The sequence below is a fragment of the Kryptolebias marmoratus genome, linkage group LG20 (genome assembly GCF_001649575.2).
Source record: "Kryptolebias marmoratus isolate JLee-2015 linkage group LG20, ASM164957v2, whole genome shotgun sequence".
NCBI lineage: Eukaryota > Metazoa > Chordata > Actinopteri > Cyprinodontiformes > Rivulidae > Kryptolebias > Kryptolebias marmoratus.
This window is the reverse complement of record NC_051449.1, coordinates 24114772-24123783: the sequence shown is the minus strand read 5'-3', so window position 1 is coordinate 24123783 and position 9012 is coordinate 24114772. Positions and strand designations below refer to the sequence as shown.

General features: G+C 40.9%; 1 protein-coding gene across 1 annotated transcript in view; it reads left to right on the top strand.

The window, feature by feature from the left end:
- LOC108228643 (tissue factor-like) overlaps window positions 1-9012 on the top strand; it is a 55731-nt gene that overhangs the window by 35645 nt on the left and 11074 nt on the right. The gene's annotated exons all lie outside the window — the stretch shown is intronic.

The following is a 9012-nucleotide window of genomic DNA, read 5'->3' as shown; positions in this document are numbered from 1 at the left end:
TGAAAAACGTACTTAAGTACAGTAACGAAGTACTTGTACTTCGTTACATCCCACCACTGGTATTTAGACAGTGAAAATCTTGGAGTGGGATGCCTGCAGAACAGTGGTCTGTTGATCCATCAAGGCCACCACCATATTGCTCAGAGCCACCACCTTCGCATTCAGCTATTGTATAAACACACCGTTCTTATTGTCAGCAAGCCTGTCTCCCCCAATCCCTATGAACACTGTGTGCGTAGGATGTTTTCTGACGAGGGGGCTGACCAAGTCTACACTGGTGTTCATTCTTATCCCTGATCATCCTCATAACGTGGCAGAGAATTTCCTCGTCAGTGACGTGACTGTTAGACAGGAATGCTCTGAGCTGCTACAGGGACTGGTGGCTGGTGGAGTTTTCTCCAGGGGTGGCTATAAGTCCAAAACAGACATATACCAAAATATATACTAAAGTATCACACCAGTGTATTTACATAAATTAAAACAACAAAAGCAACATTATAATGTGCATATAAATGCACATATGCACAAGTGCTTCCTGAACACACCAGTGCTTACAAAGATGTAGGTCTACCAAGACACAAGCATGTAGGGCGCATTTAGTGTTCATAAGACCTGTTTTTCCCTTATTTTTCAAAACTTTACGAAGAAAATACATCAAAGCTTGTTTTATGGTGAGAGCACTCACTACGTCACGTATTCTGCACGTACAATATAACAAAGATCAGATGTCTCACTCCGATTAGAATTCAAACCAAACATTTTAACAGTTTTTTAGCATAAATTTTCTTAAACTAATTATTAAATATGAGCTTATTTATTACCTTGCGTATGTAACTTAGTCACGTAATGAACTTATTGCTGTCTTTGAATAAAAGGCAGCACACCTGTGGCTGGACTTTTCAATCAGGCAAACTTTATGACAGACGGATGTGACGTCAGCCTCCGGCGGCAGGAGGCGGTGAAATGCAAAAACAGCTGCATTCAGCTCTGGGCGCAGGAGAGGTGCGCACAGAACGGTCCTATCTCTTGTATTGAAGAGGAGCTACTGCGCATGTACATTCTTTTATTTCAACTCTCTTTATTGAATTTGGTAGCTTGACATGCATCAATCAGTAGGACAATAAGAAACCAAAAATAAAACACAGTAGTTTCAAATAGGTGAGAAAAACAAGTGCAAGCTAATTTCTCCCAAAACCCAACCCACCCCAAACATCCCTGAGTCTAGGTCTAAGAACAAGACAAACAGCTAACAGAGATCCAATCTCTGCAACAACTTCAATCAACACGACAACCACACACCTCCATCCATCCACACACATTCCAAAGAAAAAACAGACAAAGTAAGAAAGAGAGAAAAAAAAGAGAAGATGAGAGGGCATACAGATAGTTTAACTTTCTTCTGTGTCAGGGAGTAAAGTCATAGTCCCTGCCCAAGATAGGAAAGGTCTCCAGGTCTCCATAAATTTGCTGGTGGAACCCTTAAGTGAAAATCTGAGTTTTTCCAGCTTCAGGTTGTAAAGGACTTCTCTAACCCATTGGTTATGAGACGGGGGAATGCTTTGTTTCCATCTTAGTAGAACAAGTCTTAGAGCTAGAAGGGTAGTGAAAGCTAGGGCTCGTTTCAAAGAACGCGAGAGGCCCGGGTCTGAAGGGATGCCAAATATAGCCGATAATGGATTAGGGAGAATTGTCTGATTATATGCTTGACTAAGTAATTTAAAAATGTCCCCCCAAAACCCGCTTAACTTTGGGCAGGCCTAAAACATGTGAGTATGGTTAGCTGGCGATTGTCCACACTTATTGCACCCGTCACTGACTGATGGGTAAATTCTAGATAATTTTGCATTTGTGTAATGCACTTTATAGAATATTTTGCACTGGATTAGGGCATGACGGGCACAAATTGAGGATTTACGAATCAAATTCTTAGCAGCCTCCCATTGTTCCTCCTCCCCCCCAGCACCCAGCTCCCCCTCCCATGCTGTTTTAACAAGAGCTGCGAAGTTTGAAGTATTATTGTTGATCGAATTATATAAGAATGAAATAAATTTTTTCCGTTGTGGGTCTAATTGTAGGAGAGTATCCAAAAGTGTTTCGGGGGGCCGATTGGGAAAGTGAGGGAACACTTTTTTAACATAATCCCTGGCCTGAAAGAACTGAAACAGATGAGAGTTGGGCAACTGGAATTTAGATGAAAGTTCTGCAAAAGATGAAAAGGTATTGTTGCTATAAAGATCCTTTACAGTCTTGATCCCCTTATCATGCCACAAGTTAAAAACTAAATCAGTGACTGAAGGCATAAAGTTACAATTTTTGGCTAAAGGAATTTGTGTTGAGGGTTCGTGCAGGCCAAACTTTTTCCTAAATTGGCTCCAGATAGTTAATGTAGCCCTGACTATGGGATTGTCCTCTACTAGGGACAGGGGCAAGGGAAGCTGAGAACAAAGCAGAGAGGACAACGAGTAACAGCTACACGCCCTTTCAATCTGCACCCAGGCAGGTAAAGCGTCAGCGTCATGTCTCCAATATAACAGTTTCTGTATATTAGCTGCCCAGTAGTACTGCTTAAAGTTGGGAAGAGCAAGTTCACCCTCATAAGTGGGGGACTGTAGCACCGATTTACGAAGTCTGGCAGNAAGGTACAAAAATTTGGGGAAAATAACCATTTTAACCAGATTTGCCCGTCCTACCAAAGATAATGGCAGCAGGGACCACCGGTCAAAGTCCTTCTCCATGCTCTCTAATAATGGCAAAAAGTTCTTATTCATCATATTAGACATAGAAGAATAGATAAATATTCCTAAATAACGAAATCCTGCTTCTGCCCATTTAAAAGGTGAAATTGACTGTGAAAGGCTCCTTGCCAGTAAGTTCAAGGGAAATAATTGGCTTTTCTGGTAGTTGAGCTTGTAACCTGAATGCTTGCTATATTGTTCTTGGATGTTAAATATTATTGGGAGAGATGTATGAGGATCAGAAATGTAAAAGAGCATGTCATCCGCATAAAGGGACACCTTATGGGTTACACCTGCTCTTAGAATACCCTTAACACCTTCCTTGGCACGCAACCAGATGGCAAGAGGCTCTATTGCGATGGCAAATAGCAAGGGGGACAGAGGGCATCCCTGCCTGGTGCCCCTTTCAAGAGGAAAGGGTGAAGACACCATGTCATTTGTTTTAATTGAGGCCACTGGTGATGAGTACAGCAGCTTGACCCAAATGATAAAATCATTATCAAAACCAAAGTGTTCCATAACTTCATATAAAAAACTCCATTCAACCCGATCAAAGGCCTTCTCTGCATCAAGGGATACGATTATTTCAGGTGATAGGGTACCTGGCGTATGGATTATATTGAGAAGACATCTGGTGTTATGAAATGACTGTCGTCCTGTCATAAAGCCTGTCTGGTCTAGTGAGATAATGTGGGGAAGTACTCGCTGAAGACGGGTTGCAAGAATTTTAGATAAAATTTTAAAATCTACATTTAGAAGGGAAATAGGTCTATAGCTACTGCATAATGAGGCATCTTTATCATTTTTAAGGATCAGGGATATTGTAGCCTCTGATAGCGTACTAGGCAGGTGCCTGTTTGAAAAGGCCTCATTATACACCTCTGTCAAGATCGGTGCCAAAAACTCAACATTAGCCTTATAATATTCTGAGGAAAAACCGTCAGGACCAGGGGACTTGCCTGAATTTAAGGACTTGATAGATTCTTGCACCTCCATTATAGTGATAGGCCCACCCAGACCTCTCAATTCATTATCTATCTGTGGAAAACTGATATCATTAAGTATATTGTGTGATGAGGGTGGAGTAATAAAGGTATACAATTCTGAGTAGAATGACGCAAACCTATCATTTATCTTGCTGGGATCAGAGAGAATCTCCCCTGTAGCTGACCTGATGAATGGGATTAATTTAGAGGTTGCCTGAGCTCGAGCTTGGAAAGCCAGAAGCTTCCCCGCTTTGTCACCAGATTCAAAAAAACGCTGCCTTGTCTTAGTTAGCTGAAGTAGAGCTGTCCTAGATGTAGTCAAATTGAGGCCAGGATCCGGGTTGGCTGCTGAATATGCATGTGCAACTTTTAAAGAGAGTCTACGGGCAAAAATTTGTGCGCCCTGGGGCGGAAATACGTCACCAATCAGACAACGTCGATGAACAAAACAACTTTACTTATCATTAACTATAAAATATTTATCTTACACAACTATATATATATATATAACTTTTTATTTTATTATTTTATTTTATTTTTATTTTATTTTTTACGTCTTATTCAAGATAACGTGAGTGGTGGGGCGACACCCTTGCGCCCTCTATTGGCCAGCCGCCACTGGACTGGATAGTCCTCTACAGCAACCCTGGCACCCATTACTTCCGCAACACCCTCCACAAAATGTTGTAAGGAACAAAGTCATAACCCTTCTCCAGATCTATGAAACACATGTAGACTGGAAAGTCAAAATCCCATGTACCCTTAACAATCCCAGTTCCAAGTACATTTATAAACCACTCTATGCTCAAATATGGTGTTTGTTATGAAAAGCCCTTGCCTAGCATAGAAGTCCAATAACGGAACACCGCTTAGGTTCATATCAGAAAGACTGTTCTTTCAAATCACTCCCTTCCAGATAATTCCATCATTGCCCATAAGAGCATTGAAGTTACCCAGGAGAAAAACAGAATCTAATCCAGATGGTAACCCTTTTTAGGACACCATCCAGAGACTCCAAGAATGCCAGGATATCCAAACTGCTGTTTGATGCATAAACACAAACAACAGTCTGAATTTTCCCTCCTGCAAGTTGGAGCTGCAGAGAGATGACCCTCTTGTTCACTGAGGGAAACTCCAACACCCAGGTGCTCAGCTGGGGGCTTGCGAGTACCCCCACACCCATCTGACACCTCTCTCCCTGGGCAACTCCAGAGTAGGAAAGAGTCAAGCCCCTTGCCAGGAGTTGGGTTCCAGAGCCCAAGCTGTCCAAGACAGGTAACTGAATGGATTTGTCAGATTTCATGAATAAATATAACTGAGTATCAGCCTAACAATGAAAAATCATCCTATACTGTCTAACAACATTATCTAATGGAATCATACATACAGTAAAAAGAACTGGTCCAAGCACTGAATTCTGAGGAATTCTATGACGAATTCTGCTATATGAAGAAGATTCATTATTACCATGAACTGTCATAATAAATGGCTTAAAGCTTCTCTGGGTATGCTAAACTTCAACTGATGGAGCTCAGCAGAAACAAGTTAGTGGATAAAAATAATTTATTTTGAAAGGAACAGGAAGTTGTTTCTGTGGTTCTGTGGACAAAAGGGGAATTTTTTTCCTGTGTGGAAGACCATGAATAAATAAACCAGAACAATTAAATATGGAATTACAGGGTCTTACGGTTTGTATTTGCTTTTCAGTTGAAGAAGGAGAAGGATTAAGGAATTACAGAAGAGGCAAATATCGTCAAGACAAGAGGGAGCCGTCCAGGCATGTGGGTAAAGATGGCAGGTAAGCGCAGGTAGCAGGTGACCCAAGTGAGAGCGGGGGAGGCTGGCAGGCAGATAGAATCAGATGGAGCTGACACCTCCTTGTTGATACAGGAAGGCTTTCCAGATGCAAATCATTTGGACAGGTTTGGTTCTAGACAGGGTTTGTGGAAACATTGCAACATCCAACTTAGAATTCCAAACAGAACAATGCTCCACAACGGGACCTGAAGTAGGAAGTAGCTCATGATATTTAGGGTTTATTTAGGTAAGATCATGTTCTTCAGGAGTATCACTGTGGGAATTAGCAGAGGTCACAGCAGAACATAGACAGGTCTTGGAGCAGTCAGAGCGTGTGTCTCAACTCTCTTCTCTACCCACTTTATTGTGGAGTTGTGTTTTAGTAGCCAAGGAAAATCTAGAACTATGGGAGCATGAGGTGATGTGATAAAACCGACCTTGTTCCCTGTGATTTTTTTAAACATGATGATCTGAATCAGGGCAGTCTGGTAGGTGATAGTGTCCATTCTCTGGTGGCTCAACACTATTACGGGGAGAGACCTAGGAAGAGACTGGGTATTTTTAATTGCCTGACCAACTCAGAATCCATGAAACTTTGTTCAGCGCTAGAATCAACTAGGGCTTGTAATTTAAATGACCCACAAGATTCACAGAGAATGAAAATAACAAAAGTAAGGGTGTGACGATAAGGTAGTGTGTCACCAGTATCTCCAGATTTACTGGTAGGATTGGAAATTTAAACATCAGGTGCAAAAGATGACAGCCTGACTGACCCGGTACTCTACAATACATACATAGTTTTTCCTTAAATTTACATTGACATTCCTCCACAGACAAACTGCTCCTTCCAGTCTGCATGGATTCTTGCTTTTCTGGCATTTTATGAAGTGAAGGGACTGGATGGGCAGAAGTGATGGGGATAGAGCTTGGAACTAAGTCTGGTGTAGTACATGGCCTGAATCCTCTTTCCCTCTGATAATCCCTAGGGTGGTTATTGATTCAGATTGCCAGAGTGATGAGATCATCAAATGACTCAGGTTTGACACGGGGGGCAAGTTGATCCTTTAAGTTTATTAATACGGAATTAATAAAGGTGCTCTCAAGTGCCTTCTCATTCCACTCAGTCTCATTAGCCAAAATGTGGAAATGTATGGCATGTTCTGCTATAATTCAATTACCCAGTCTGAGACATTGTAATTTACAGGTGGCATCCTTGTCACAAGGGAGATGATTGAATACTCTGTGGAAATCAGAGAGATTGTCATGACTCGAGGTGAGCATGGCGAACCCAATACGCAGACTCATCTTTTAAAAATAAAAACTGATTTATTTAAATAACTGAACTAAAAACCAAAGAGCTGGCGTGGCAGCAAAAAACTATAACAAAAACATCCAAAACGGCAGGCAAGACAGGGCAAGGTAAACCAGAGACGAATAGCAACCATGGACGTACCAGAGACAAAGAACAATCAACATCAAACAATGAACCGACGGGGAGGTGGAGAAGAAGACCAGGTTATAAAGCAGAGGGAAATCAGGAGAAGTGGGCACAGGTGAGTAACGAGGATAGAAGACAGGTGGAGATGGGCGTGACAGAAAAGCAGGAGCAGACTGAGGGCAAGTGAGTAATGAAAAACCAAGACAAGAACAAAACCAAAACCCAGAAGACAAATACCAAAACATCCCTAAACACAAGACAAAGCAAAAACCGAAACAAAACTCGTCAACTCATTACAGAGATAGGTATCAAGCTATAAATGTTTAACTAGATGGCTGGAAAGACAAGCATGAGTTCACCTTAAGTGAATTTTGAATAAAAGTAAGCTTACTGTGGTCAGAGGTGAAGGTCTGAGGGAGCACAGAAGAAGGAAACCACCACATCTGTCAAGGTCACCCTTGAAGCTTTTTGGTGGGGTGATGGATAATTCATGTGTGGTAGGGGTAATTTCAATTGGAGGAAGAGGAGAGGAACCCGGAACCTGAGGCTGAGGTTGTAAAATTCACCTTATTGGGCAACAAATTCAGACATTGATTTGTTTGTTGGTGTTGATTATTTAACTTGTTTAACAGACCATCAAGTTTGACTTGGTTGGTCAGATCTGTCATAATGAATGGCTTAAAGCTTCATTGGGTGCGTTACACTTCAACTGAGAAGCTCAGGCAGAAACAGGTCAGTGAATAAAAATTTTCAAAATATATGTTTTTAAAGAAACAGGAAGTCATGTCTGTGGTTCTGTGGACAAAAGGAAAATTGACGAATATTTCCCTACGTGGAGTAGAATAAAGAAATAAACCAGGAGCAATCTGAGGAAAGGGAGTATTCCAAGAAGGTGGGTACTGTCATGTATGTCAGTGTTTTTGATTTTTGGTTCTTTGTTTTAGTTTAGTTTATTGGCTTTCTGTTTCCTTTGTCACCATTCACCTCCACAGTAATTTTCCGGTTATGCCTGCCACGTCCACCTCACCTGTCTCTCGTCATGTTCCCAGCTGCAACCCATTATCATCTCTCCCTCTGTCTTTAAAGCCGGTCTCTGTTCTTCATTCTTGACTGGGTCATTTATTTTGTCCATATATGTTGTTATCACACGCCTTGACTTGCCTTTTTGGATTTTGGTATTGTTTGTTTTTTGCTGCCATGCCAGCCTTTTGTTTTGTTTATTTTTTACTTTAATAAATAACTTTCTTTTTGAATGATGAGTCTGCGCTCTGGGTTTGCCTCCGTCTCCCCCGCTATTGACAGGTATGGATGGCAGGCAAGTTCAGGTAGCAGGTGACCGCAGTGAGAGAGGCACACATGCAGATGTAATCAGACGGAGCTGTACTTGTTGTTACAGGAGGGAATTCCAGATACATATTGTTTGGGCAGGTTTGGTTCTGAACAGGTATGTGGAAACGTCGGGATTCCAAACAGAACAACGCTCCACAACGGGGGTATTTGAGGTGATCTGTGAGTCCAAGAAACCAGATAAGAATTATTAAATAGTTTAAAGCAGTATATATGAATGAACAAAACAAAAAACAAAACAAAAAAACAATGCCTGACTAAGGATAATGGACAGGTTTTTAACCCAGTTTTGTACAGAGGCTTTTTTAAAAAGTATTGATGATAGCAAAATTGAATATTGTGACAAATAAAAAAAGAAATGTTTGAAATAACACTGACAGCAAAGAATACTCTTCTACAGTACAGAACAAAAAAAAAAACAGTTACACAAAAGTGTTTCACTATAAAGATGGTTTGTAGTTTGTTTTGTTACAACCTGAAGTGTTAAATAAACTTCAGTAGAGTTTGAAAACAAAATATGTGTTTCAATTCAATTCAATTCAGATTTTAAAATACTTTATTAATCCCAAAGGGAAATTAAATGTTGACATAGCTCATTTAAATCAAGGAGTTATTATAGATGGTGATGGCTGTGGGCAGGAAAGATCTCCTGTAGCGGTCCGTTTTACAGCTAATCTGAAGAAGCCTTTGACTAAAGAGACTCTGTTTT